Consider the following 13,478-nt stretch of genomic DNA (forward strand, 5'->3'; position numbering starts at 1 on the left):
GTCAGCAAAGAGCTTGATGCCGGGCTCGTACTCACGGATAGTGAGACCACAACCTTGAGCCAAAGTCACACACTCAACCGACAGAGCCACCCAGGTGCCCCTAGATCATCTTTTTATCAGACGACAGAATACCTTGAATCCACAACTCATCTCCAGGGGGCAGGGACCCCATGGTAGGGACCCCAGGGCCCCGTGGTAGAATGCTGGGGGGCACCTCTCCATCTAATTATAAAAGAAAACAGGAGGCTGCAACCATGTTTGCCTGGGATGGGAGGTGACGAAGGAGGCATCCCACTTCTTTTTTTTTTTTAATATTTTTTTATTTATTTCTAGGAGAGAGAGAGAGACAGCGTGAACAGGGGAGGGTCAGAGAAAGAGGGAGACACAGACTCTGAAATAGGCTCCAGGCTCTGAGCTGGCAGTCACCACAGAGCCCTACGCGGGGCTCGAACCCACGAACCACGAGATCATGACCTAAGCGAAAGTCAGACGCTCAACCGACTAAGCCACCCAGGTGCCCCGGAGGCAGCCCACTTCTTATCAGTAGGGAAAGAAACTTTTACATAGCTCTCCTCCCCTCATGGCGGCTTGTGGGGAAGGGACAAAGAAAAGCAAAAAAGAAAGAGATGCCTCTGGTAGTTCTTCATTTCCCTGCCAAGGTACGTGCTCAACAGATACTCTGTTTAGCAGAGAATATTATTGGGTTTGGGGCTGCCCGGGGAGGCCCTGAGCCCAGTGAGAAGGGAAATTAAACTGCTCGGCACAATGAAGAGGGGGAGTTTGGAGGACGCACAGAAAGGACCCCCCAAAATGGAACCAGAGCATGTTGGGGGCGCCTTCCCAAATGTCCAGAAGGCTGCAGGCTGTCAAGAGAGGTGTACAGGGGAAGTTCCTAATGATGGAGACCTAGAGGATTTTTAAGACCATAAAAATATTGAGTCAAACAGTTTGCATTCCTGTGAGGGGAAACCCCTTTTACCATTCAACACAGCCAGTGAAATAGCACAAAGTATCTATTAAGAACATACCCCAAGGAGGATTGGGAGGAACTTAACGGAGGACCATGGGGGAGAAGAAGGGGGGAAATGGTGGGGGAAAGGGAGGGAGGCAAACCATGAGAGACTCTTGAATACTGAGAACAAACTGAGGGCAGATGGGGTGGGGGGGGGGGAGGGGGGGGATGGGCATGGAGGAGGGCACTTGTGGGGATGAGCACTGGATGTTATATCGAAACCAACTTGACAATAAATTATCTGTAAAAAAATAAAAATAAAAAAGAACATACCCCAGAAGACAGGGCGCCTGGGGGTTTCTGGATCCCTCAATGAACACCCACTGCCTGAGGAGCTGGGTGAGCCTCTGGTTTCTAGAACCAGAAGAGTCTGCCACAGAATGTTTCCCGCAGCAGGTCGCAAGGGCTAGGGTGTGGTGTGCACTGAGTGCCCAGCACGGTGCCTGGCACAGGGGAAGGGTGCAGCCCACGGCATCATGCAGAAGCTCATCAGTCCCGACCCCCGAGTGCTCACCGGGAGAAACACGCAGTAAATGCAGAAACAGAGCTAGGGCTTCCTGTTGGGCTGAGAGCCAGAGCCTTGTTGACCCAAGGGCTGAGGGGACACCCACATTTGTCAGGAGAAGATGAAATGGCCCAGAGGTATCTTTATTGGGTGATCAATGCCTTGAAGGGACCACAGTACCGCCTGAAAGACAAATGAGCTTTGGGTTTTGTGTGGCCCAAGTTTCCCAGCCCCACTGGGCCTCATCACAGGCATGGAAGTAACCTGTGCTCCCACGGGGACAACCCCATTTATTCCCAAGGACCCTTCGGGGGTTTTCTGGGAGGCCACAGAGTAATCACACATGAGCTCCTGAACAGCCCCATTCAGCTCCCGCAGGGTGTGTGACAGCCACCCCATTTGTACCTACCACTGGCATCTCAGCACGGCCTTCAATGCCCTGTACATCTCGAGGGCCTAAAGCTGCCTGAGTGTGCACATCGTTGGGCAGATGACACGGGAGAGGTTTGTGGTTCAGAGCTGAGTGTTGAAGAATGTATCCTCGTACTCTTTGACCTCAACTCTCAGAACATCTAAGATGAAAGGCTGTCAAGGCAGAGCATGAGGGAGCAAGCTTTGGTACTGCCGGTGAGTTAAGTGCAAGGATCACAAACATAAACTCATTTCCCTACAAGAGAAATGTACTAGTCACATATTCATTCATCAACAAAAACAGACAAACCTGCACATGTTTCAAAGACTTTGACATTTTCACCTTGAACTTGGCATCTCCAATCTAACTCTTGCGAGGGGCACGCTGTAATAATCAGAGTGCTGCCTGAGACACAAACTGTTATCTCTTCACTAGGTGATTTCCACTTCATCTGGACTTCATGTCCCAGCCTCCTTTGTGGTTAGGAGTGGGTGTGTGACAGTTCAGATCAAAGGAATGTGGGCAGGAGTGGCATGTGCCACTTCCAGGCTGGCCCATGGAAATCTCCCACGTGTGATCCTCCATGCTCTTCATCCTCCCCCAACCCCCCACCCAAACACCACCAGTCAGCTTGATGAGGACAAGCACGGTGACCCTGGAAGTGACATGTTGAAGATAGCAAGGCCATAAGATGTCAGGCTCCGGGCCCCAAGAATCAGCACTTAGAGGAGAGCCAACCTGCCAAGCACAACACCCACTTTGGACTTTCCATTACGTTTGAGCCCCACATATCATGCTTATTTGTTACAGCAGCTAGCATGCCCTTAAGTGAAGCCAATTGGAAGATCTATTTGGCCGTTAGAGAAAACGTTGTTCTGCTGAACCTGAAGCTTAGATGTGTTTGTGGTATGTTTCCTTTCTTAGAGCTGCACAAATCAACTTGATTTTGCTGAATCCTAAAAATCAATATATGGTGCTACATGCATGGAGAGGAATAGCATGTCTTGCTTCAACGGCTCAGGATAAAAAGAGAGTCACATCTCTTTTGAATTTCTAATTATATGTCTACAGCTCCTATTAGCAGGAAGTTTGGTACTTCCATCTCGAGGCCTCCCCAACACATATCTGACAGCAGCCAAAGAGAATCACTGCCATCTTCACCTCTGATGCTACCGCCCAGCGTCACTGCTACCGGTGGGTCCCCAAATCTGCAGGCTGCTATGGGCCACTACAGCGAAGCCCCCTGCTTATCCTGACCCTCGTCTGAGCTCCAAGGCCTCAGTTTCCTTGGGTCATCTTCATGAGCTTGGGACTCTGCCCAAACCTCCATGTCAGCTGGGTGGCTGAGTCGGGGACCGCCAGGCTCAGCCTACACCGTGCATGGAGCAGCACAGCCCTGTCAGCACAGCAACCTAGGCCAGAGTCCGCTAGATGACCCCACAGGCCTGCCTAGCTTCAAATCTCAGGGAGAAGGGGCTCGGGTCTCAGTTCTTTCCTCCCCGCAGGCTCTTGGTTTGCGGGTGCCAGAACGCTGCACACCAGGGAGGCCAGCACCTGCTAAGCCTGTTCTTCACTGATCCCCACCTGGAAAATGAGAGCCCGCTCTCCTTCCACTGCAAAACAAAGGGGCCACCCAGTGACTCTCTGCAGATCCAGATCGACTAAGATGTCCTTCTGTTTCGGCTTGTTCAAAAAAGCAGCTGGGAGCTTTTTCTTCTCTATTAAAAAAAAAATTGTTGCATATTACATTGAGCTGAAGGGAATAGATGATGAGCCCCTGGAAGATATTAATTTCTATTTTGTTACAAAAACATCCAAGCAGACTGCTGAGAATCTGATCCCCTCATTTTGCTTGTAAAACATGTTTTGTATTAGTTCATGCTTTTTCCCAGAGTATATTAATTTGCATTCGCTCCTTAGAATTTGGCTAATGGCTTATTAATTTTTTTAAGACTGACTGTTAAGGAACTTTCCCTTCAGATACCCATAATATTAAATCCCCTATAGAACCAGCCCAAAAAGAATTTGTGAGCCCAGCAGAGCCAGTCTCCCTGCTCTGTGTCCACATTTGTTACCTGTGCCCCCACTTCACCTAGTCTGTGGTATCCGATCCCCAAATGCTCTGTCCTGAGGACAGGCAAAACCAATAACGTGTTCTTTGCTCAATCAAGATGAAATTTAATTTCTCCTTAAAATTAAAAACAGGTAAGACAGAGGGAAAGGACGACCCTTAAACAGTGTGGGGCCACATGGATTTACGAAGTAGGGGTGTAGTCCCATGACAGGGTGCATTGCCTCAAGCTGTGTGCCTCCCTCGCCCTGGTTGCAGGGTCTGCTGGGAGCTTTCCTAATTCTGAGCATTTTCTATCCCATTCCAAGTACTTCCCGGATACTGATTAAGACGAGAACTCCCGTCAGGAGTCCACGGCCAGTGGGTGGCCATGGGGCCAACTGAATCCCCTTCCCCAAGCCCACGTGCCCCCAGGTATCTGATGGGAAGGAAGAGCTGGCTTCCCGGGCCCCTTCCTGCATCCTGTCCCACCTTGCCCCTCTCTGCAGAAGGGCCATTTCCTTCCACGTGCTATTGATTAAGCTTATCAATTCTCTCTCTTCATTTTGTTTAAATTTATTACTTCCTTTTTCTCCTTTCTCTTGGTTTGTAACTTAAAGGGAACAAAGTTCATCAGGTATGGACTTGATTTATTGTTTCTCTTTTTTTCTCTCCATAATATAAGCACTGGGAGCAATAAATCTCCTCTAAGTACTGCATTGGCAGCATCCCAGAAGTTGAGATATGTCACTTCCATGGTTTTGTTCTTTAAATATTCTGCGGAGTCCTAAATGTCTTCCCTAACGAAAGGTTTATTTAAGAAAGGATCCGCTCTGCTGAACGCAAGAAGAAACAACTGAAAAAAAAGAGGTTCAGCTAGAGGAAGGGAAAGGCAGGAGACAGAACGATCATTTATGGATAATGCAATTTTATTCCTGAAATTACCAGATGAGAAATTCTTAGGACTAATAATAGTTTAATTAAAGTGAATGGATACCAAATAATTCACAAATCAATTCCTTTCCTCTGTACCAACAGTCAGAAAGCGAAAGGGTGGGGGAACTGGAAAAGTACACACACTATTAGCAACTGCAATAAAATACCCTAAAATTAGTTTAACCATAAATGTGCAGAAACTATACAAAAATTGAGTTTTAAAAGAAGACAAGAAAATAAAATATACATGCCATGTTCATGGGAAGACTCATTGTTGTAATGATTTGAATCTTTTCAAATTGATTGTATATACTTAAAGTAGTGCCAGTCAAAATCTCAATGGAAATGTCTAGCAAATGTGGCCCCGTGATTCTGAAGCACCTCTGGAAAACTAGAGACACAGCTCTCCCCAGGTCTCCTGGAGAGGAGGAGGTCAGGGCTGGGAGAGTCGGGCATAAATAGCAGGGGTGAGAGGCAGGAGGGACATAGGACTGGCCACTACCAGGCCTTACAATCCCTGAGCTTTGAAAGTGGTCCCAGTTGCTAACTCCTAGGTGTGACTTCAGGCATTTCCCACGGAAGAGGACGCAGTTCCACAAATATTTGCTGAGCATCAGGCTACGACGGGAGCATACTCTCCGTGAAAGTTGGCTGTTATGATGTGTAGCGCTCCGACTCTCCTGTTTGCATTGGAGAGCCATCTATCTTCAAAGAGCCATAAAAAGAAACCTTCAGTGGCAGATAAGAAACGTGTGTGACTTAGTGACAAAGATAAAGAAGTTTCTCCATGACAATGTTGAAGTATAAGTGGAGCATTATTTGCCCATGTAAATTATGGCTGAGGCCAGGTTAATTTTTCTAAAGGTTATATATGGAGGAGAAAAAGGGTGTTAGCATTTTTATGAGGTCATGGAATGTCAGGACTGACTAATGTTTCTGAATAAGTATCTCATGCATGGAATTTAATCCGCTCCCAGCTGCCTCTTAGAGGAAAGCCCAAATGGCTGGACAAGCACCTATGGTCTGCCATTCCTGTGTTAGAGCACTTGCTAAGAAACTTACTTTGCAGAGTGGAGGTCCATGGACTCACTCTTCATGGCAGAGAATGACTGATCATCACCCTCCTGTCTCTTTGGGATGCTTGACCAGACAGTGAGAAGGGCACGTGCCTGGAGTCGTACTTAATGATTTCATAGGCTTATAGTCACCTTTCAGGCCCCATACCCAGAGGCGCTGCTGTGGAGGTAGATTAATTATGGATTAGTGTTTGATGGTACTCTTTGGGGCTTACAATAAGGCTTCCCCCAACTCTCCGAAAATGTGCAAGAAGGGGAGAAAAGATTGCCCTCCAAGAGTGATCAAAAAGAGACTTGTAAGCATACCCAGTCAGGACTCCACCTAACCCATGTCTGACCACCACACCGCCCCCCCTCCCAACAGAAAGAATGGCTTGTATTTGTGTTAGGTTTCTGTGTGGACATATGTTTCCCATTCTCTTGGTATATACCTAGGAGTGAAATTGCTGGGTCAAATGGCAACTCTATGTTGAACTTCTTGAGGACCCACCAGACCATCTTCCAAAATGGCTGCACTATTTTACATTACCACCAGCAGTGTATGAGGGCTCCAATTTCTCCACATTCTTACCAACACTTGTTTTTTTCCGTCTTTTTTGACTATAGCAATTTTAGTGGGCGTGGAGTGGTATCTCATTGTGGTTTTGATTTGCATTTCCCTGATAAACGATGTCGAATATCTTTTCACATGTATTGGCCTTTGTATGTCTCTTTGAAAAATATCCATTTGGATCCTTTGCCCATTTTTTAATTGGTGAGTGGCTACCTTCCCCTCTCCTGATACCAGATACATGGTGTCTTTTCCAACCTCCCATCTCCAACTCTCCAACGCTAAGTGGGTGTCCCACAATTCAATCCTATTCTAACACTATCTGGAGTTAGCACCAGACTCCAAGGGTTCAGAGCTTAGTCCCACAGGAGTGCCTCCACCTCAGAAGCCAGCTGCAAGTATTAGGTCCCCAGGTTACCTACACTTCTGTCCAACTTGGCTAAAAGTCAGGGGTTCCCACCCACCCCGGATTCAGTAATTTGCTAGGAAAACTCCAATGAATCCTCAGCACAGGAGCCTCTGTCCTCACAGTCGGGCTGTGCCACCCTCATGACACGTGGGTGTGTCCACCTACTCAGCAGCTCTCCGAACCCTGTCATTTAGGGGTTGTTATGGAGGTTTCATCATGGAGGCATGACTGTGCCTTTAGTGATTATCGCAATCTCCAGCCCCTCTCCCCTCCCTGGAGGCTGGGGGCTGGGGTTGAAAGTTCCAAGCTTCTAAACAAGGCTTGGTCTTTCTGGGAACCAGTCCCTGTCCTAAAGATACCTAGAGGCGGGCCCCTCTTCTCTCTTCCAGTTTCCTCCCTCGCTCCTCCCTTCTCCCTCCTCTCATTCTCTCATACCCATCCCGCCTTGGGCCTCCTCTCTCTGGCTCCATTTTCTCTGCCACTGCCAGGGGCTCGGGTCTCCTGTGAGGGGCCCAGCCAGTACTCCAGCTCTCCCTCCAGGGACTGGGGGAGACAGGCGAGGGGTGGGGTAGAGGGAGAAGCGGCCCCATTGAGTTGGGGTGGGGGGAGTAACCAGGCGAGGGGGCAGGGGTGGAGCAGGAAGGGGGCTAGGGGTGCCTGGGATTGGTGGGTGAGGAGCCTGAGGGCCCTGGTGAGCCCCCCAGTGGTGGAGACCCAGACCCGGGTGGGGGGTGGGAGGGGGGAGAAGGGCCCCGGGAGGCTGAGGGAAGCAAGACATCCGGGACATTCTGCAGCAGATGATGACCATCACCGACCAGAGCCTGGATGAGGCCTAGGCCCAGAAACACGCCCTTGACTGTCACCGTGTGAAGCCTGCTCTCATCGGCGTCCTGTGTGAAACCAAGGATGCCTCCGGGGGCGGCGTGTCCCCCGACAACTGGGCTGTCACTGCAAACCTGTTCAGATCCGCCACATCTACCACTCAGGGCTGGAGACATCTAACAGGCACGTGACAGTTCACACCCCATGTCACAAGCCTGCTGCGGGAACAGAGCCGCACTGGGCCTGCACCCAAGGAGATGGAGCGCATGCCATCCATGGAGAGTTCGGTGCCTTCCAGATGCAACTCAGGCGGAGCACCTGTGAGGGTGTCACGACCCTGCGTTCCTGCTTCTTGGACGCCAGACGAAAAGGCCGCAACTTCAGCACACAGGCCACGGAGGTCGTCAGTGAGTATTTCTACTAGCATCCGAGTAACCTGGAGCCTAGTGAGGAGGCGAAGGAGGAGCTTGCCAAGAAGTGTGCAAATCTCTCATGTCTCCAACTGGTTTGGCACCAAGCGGATTCGGTATAAGAACAATACTGTTAAATTCCAGTAAGAGGCAGATATCTATGATGTCAAGACTCCGTGTCGGTCATCCGGGGGGTGGGGGGGCACAGCAGCACCAGCTCCCGGACACCCCTTCCTCTGCAGGCTCTGGTGGCTCTTTCAATCTTTCAGGCTCCGGAGACATGTTTCTGGGGATGCCTGGGCTCAATGGAGATGCCTACCCTGCTTCCCAGTGGAATCACTCGGACACTCAGTGGGACCAGGGGACCACGGGGATAACCTTGGGGGAGGCCAGATGTGCAGCCCTCAGGAAGGGAGGGCAAACGGTTGCTGGCAGGAGGCTGTAAGCCCATCCTCACTGATGTCCCTGACTGAGGGACCAGGGAGTATTCACTCTGACACTTCCAACTGATCTTGCCCCTCAGGGCCACAGGAGTGGGGGCTCACAAGGCGACTCTTGAAGAGGACACAGGCATCCAAGGGGCAAACCCCAGACACAAGAGAGCACAAGACAGAGAAAGGCGAATGGGGTCATCCCTTCCCCAGCCAGACTCTCTCAGTGCTGGGGGTGCTGTGCTGACTACGTGGCAGGGAGAATGGGCTCCTCTAAGAGGAGAGTGGGGTCTGTCTTCCCCATTTTTTCCTTTTTTTCAGTCTTACTCTCTCTTTCTCTCACAAATACCCAGAATCCTATTGTTCAGATCCCTTTCCCATCTTTCTGTACCGCTCCCCACCCCCACACCCACCCATACCATATTCCACTTCTCTCTCTTTCTCTCCCCCACTCTCACTCCCCAACCTTATCTGCCTATCTGCTGTGGGATCTATGGAGAGGCCAGCCCTGCCTGACCAGAGATGCCAAAAGTAGGGATACAGCTTCAGTATAGAGGACATGGGCCCTGAACCCTGTGCCTCCCCACCTCCTGCCCCTCCAAATGGCTTTATCACCTCATATGCAGCTCATCTTAAACCTATAGAATCGCTTGGTGGACTAGGAAAAAAAAGATACCTAGAGGTGGATGAAGAGTCACCCCAATAGAACAAAAGACGCTCGTGTCACACTTTTCACTCAGGAAATCCCAAGTGTTTTAGGAGCATTGTGCCAGGAACTAAACACAAGTACCAAGTATCTTTCTTATTATACCACAATTCAGCTTTTTGCCTTTTTGTTATTGAGTTATGAGTTCTGTATTCAATCTAGATATCAGTTCCTTATCAGATATATAATCTCTCCCATTCAATAGGCTTTTTTTTTTAAAGTAAATCTATTTTTTTAATTTTTCTTTTTTAAACGTTTTATTTATTTCTGAGAGAGAGACAGAAGCAGCATGAGCAGGGGAGGGTCAGAGAGAGAGGGAGACAAAGAATCTGAAGCAGGCTGCTGGCTCTGAGCTGGCTGTCAGCACAGAGCCCCACACGGGGCTCGAACCCACGAACGGTGAGATCATGACCTGAGCCAAAGTCGGATGCTTAACCGAATGAGCCACCCAGGCGCCCCAGTAGGCTGTCTTTTGACTTTCCTGTTGGTGTCTTTAGCACAAAAGATTTACTTTTGGTGAAGTCCAATTTACCTATTTTTTGTCTTAGTTTCTTATGCTTTTAGTGTCTTATCTAAGAAGCCATTACCACATCCAAGGTGACAAGATTTATCCCTATTTTTTTCCTAAGAATGTTGTGGTTTTAGCTCTTACATTAGGTCTAAGATTTATTTGGGGCTAATTTGTATCGAGTGTGAGACAGATACACGACTTCAATTTTTTTGCATCTGGATATCCAGTTGTCCCAGTGCCATTTGCTAAAAACCCTTTTCTGGGAGTACCTCTCTACTTGCTGGATGGGATGCTGCTTGATTCATGGATCACTTAATAAAGCCAATTAGATCTTCAAAACAAACAAACCAAAACACACAGACACACACAGACAACACACACACAATGCCTATTCTTTCCCCCATGGATTGTCTTGATACTCTTGTCAAAAATCGATTGACTACAGGGGTGCCTGGGTGGCTTAGTCGGTTAATCGTCTGACTTTCGCTTAGGTCATGATCTCGCGGTTCATGGGTTCGAGCCCCACGTCGGGCTCTCTGTGCTGACTGCCAGCTCAGAGCCTGGAGCCTGTTTCAGTCTGTGACTCCCTCTCTCTCTGACCCTCCCCTGCTCACGCTGTCTCTCTCTCTCTCTCTCCTAGAAATAAATAGAACATTAAAAAAAAAAGTTAAAAAAAATCGATTGACTACAAATGTGAGGTTTATTTATGGAGTCTGAAATCTATTCCATTGATCAATGGGTCTATCTTTATGCCACTACCACGTTTTTTAATCACTGTTTTTGTTTTTGTTTAGTAAATTCTGAAATTGTAAAGTCCTCTAAATTTCTTCTTTTTCAAGATATTTTTGGTGTTCTAGGCCTCTTGAGTTTCCATATGAATTTTAGGATTAGTTGGTCAATTTTTGCAAAGAAGCCAGCTGGAATTCTGACAGAGATTGCATTGAGTCTAAGATCAATTTGGGGAGTACTATCAGTTTAATAGTATTAAGCCTTTTGATCCATAAACATAGGATGTCTTTCCATTTGGAATTTTTAAATTCAACATTTTGTAATTTTAAGAGTGTAATTTTTACACTTCCATTGTCAAAGTTATTCATTTCATTCCTTTTGGTGTTACTGTAAATTAATTTTTTTTAATTTTTCAATGTTTGTTTATTTTTGAGAGAGAGAGAGTGCTAGAGGGGGAGGGGCTGAGAGAGAGGGAGGCACAGAATCTGAAGTAGGCTCCAGGCTCTGAGCTGTCAGCACAGAGCCTGACTCAGGGCTTGAACTCAGAAACTGTGAGATCATCACCTGAACTAAAGTCAGACACTTAACCGACTGAGCCACCCAGGTGCCCCGAAATTGTTTTCTTACTTTTTCAGATTATGCATTACAAGTATATAGAAATTTAACTGACTTTTAAATATTAATCTTGTATCCTGCAACTTTGTTGAGCTTGTTTATTAGTTCTAATAAGTCTTTTTAAAAAACACAATATTAAAATGACAGAAGTCAGGAAATCTTCCTCAACCTGCTTCATTCCAAAAGTTCAGAGAACTAATTTCACATTAAAAAAAAAAAAAGAGCAACACAAAGTATCAATGTAAAAATCCCACCCAAAGTATCTGTAAGAAAAAAAAGATAATAAGAATATCATCCATACAGACAATGTGAAATGATACCAAATATCCCACGTCAAGAAAAAGACATTACAAAAGTCAGAATTAGAAAAACTCAGAAGTGAGATGATAGCACTTAGAATAGATTTGGAAATAAAAGAAACAATAATTTCAGATATGAAGTCTGAATTAGAAGAAATACAAGAGCAAATAAGATGATGTCTCATGAGACAAAATGTGAAAAGGAAGAATTTTTTGTTCTGTTTTTACTTTTATTTGCATGTATTTTATGCAGAATTTACTCCCGGGCCGCAAGTTTTTGTTTCTTCAGCTTCTTCTGGGATATCTTTTTCTACTGTGCAACTTCCTCTTCTGGTTTAGGAACAATCTGCTCTTTTTCAGTGAGGATCATCTCAGTGTGGCAGGGAGAGCTCATGTATGGGTTAAATCGACCACGAGCCCTGTAAATTCTACGCTGCATCTTGGGGGCTTTGTTCACCTGGATGTGCTCAATGACCAGAGAAGCTACATCTAAACCCTTAAGTTCAGCATTACTCTCTGCATTTTTAAGCATGTGCAGTAAAAATTCTGCACTTTTTGGGCCACCGACCCTGTGTCCAGCCCCACTGTTTGGCCTGGGCACACCTACCAACTCCACCACTGTAGCGTCGGAATGGCACACATTGCTTCTGCAAAGTGACATCTTTAAAATGCTTGGTGGCTTTTCAGATATGCATACCCTTGATGGCCTGGGCAGTTCCACGTGTGTTCTTAAAGTGAACACGAAGATTTGAATCTCTTGATTTGCATGATTTTGTCGGGTTTTCTGGGTCAAGTGAATAGCGAACCATTTTTCAGAGATCACCTCAGGTTGCTCACGGGAAGAGAAGAGGAAATTTTTAAAATCAGAATAGAAAAGCACACATAAAGGAATTCAAGAGAAAACGGCAAAGGAGTCCCTGTACACAAAGGACACAAAGGACACAAAGAAGTCCCTGAAAATGAAAGCCATAACAGGAGAATACTGAAAATAATAAAAATTAATTAAAATTAATTAAAAATAAAGGGGGGGGCAGAGATTTGATATTACATCGCATTAGTCAGGACCCATTTAGAAGAAAGAAACCACAAAGGGGGGATGCCTGGGTGGCTCAGTCAATTGGGCGTCTGACTTCAGCCCAGGTCATGATCTCGTGGTTCATGAGTTTGAGCCCTGAATCCAGCTCTGTGATGACAGCTCAGAGCCTGGAGCCTGCAGCAGATTCTGTGTCTCTCTCTCTCTGCCCCTCCACCCTTGCTCGTGCTCTGTCTCTCTCTCAAAAATGAATAAACATTAAAAAAAATTAAAAATGAAAGAAAAAAAGAAACCACAAAGGAATCTGAATAGGAAAAGTTTCATATAAAGGATTACTAACTATACCAGGAGGCTGGAATAACGGAGGAACGGCCAGTAAAGAGTAAAAGAAACTTTAGAGAACACAGAAGTAGTAGATAAAGGGAGAAGGCTCTACATCCAGGGCTAAGACTGAGGAACCAAGAAAAGGGTCTCCTTCCTCAGGGTTGGTACCAAGACCTTGGTAGGAGACACAGCTGTGACTCACTGGATGGGGGAGAGATTTGCTGAAGCTGAAACCACAAGGGGATGCCAAGGGAAGCTTTCCATGGGTGGCGCCCTGTGCTGTGGCCTGCCAGCGGGGCGGACACTGCGTGAGCCTGGGGCAAGAGGCATACTAGAATCTTCTTCTGGTGCCCCTACAGCGCCCTCTACTGACAAAGTTTAGCACTGGGCCAGCTCACAAAGGAGAACTAGCTATCCGGTTTAGCTCCGTTATTGCAGAGCCCACAGTGAAGATGGTTTTGGAAGCTGTGACATAATAGGTTAATAATTAGTGCCTATATATATATAAGAATACAATATGCTTGAGAAAACTGACACAGAATGAGCAACACCAAGACATATTAGTAAATTTACTGGATATTAAGAGGTGTGGTGCGGGGGGGAGGGAGATCTTTAATCATGGAAGTGAAAAAAAACATAGAAATTTAC

At 46.9% G+C, this 13,478-nt stretch overlaps 2 pseudogenes; one reads left to right on the forward strand and one right to left on the reverse strand.

Moving 5' to 3' along the window:
- Window positions 1-2,117: 2,117 nt before the first annotated feature.
- LOC120233330 lies at window positions 2,118-8,692 on the forward strand (annotated as a pseudogene).
- A 3,037-nt stretch (window positions 8,693-11,729) lies between these two features.
- LOC120233366 lies at window positions 11,730-12,362 on the reverse strand (annotated as a pseudogene).
- Window positions 12,363-13,478: the final 1,116 nt, after the last annotated feature.

The sequence above is a fragment of the Hyaena hyaena genome, unplaced genomic scaffold (assembly GCF_003009895.1).
Source record: "Hyaena hyaena isolate Hyena2069 unplaced genomic scaffold, ASM300989v1 scaffold_86, whole genome shotgun sequence".
Taxonomy (NCBI): domain Eukaryota; kingdom Metazoa; phylum Chordata; class Mammalia; order Carnivora; family Hyaenidae; genus Hyaena; species Hyaena hyaena.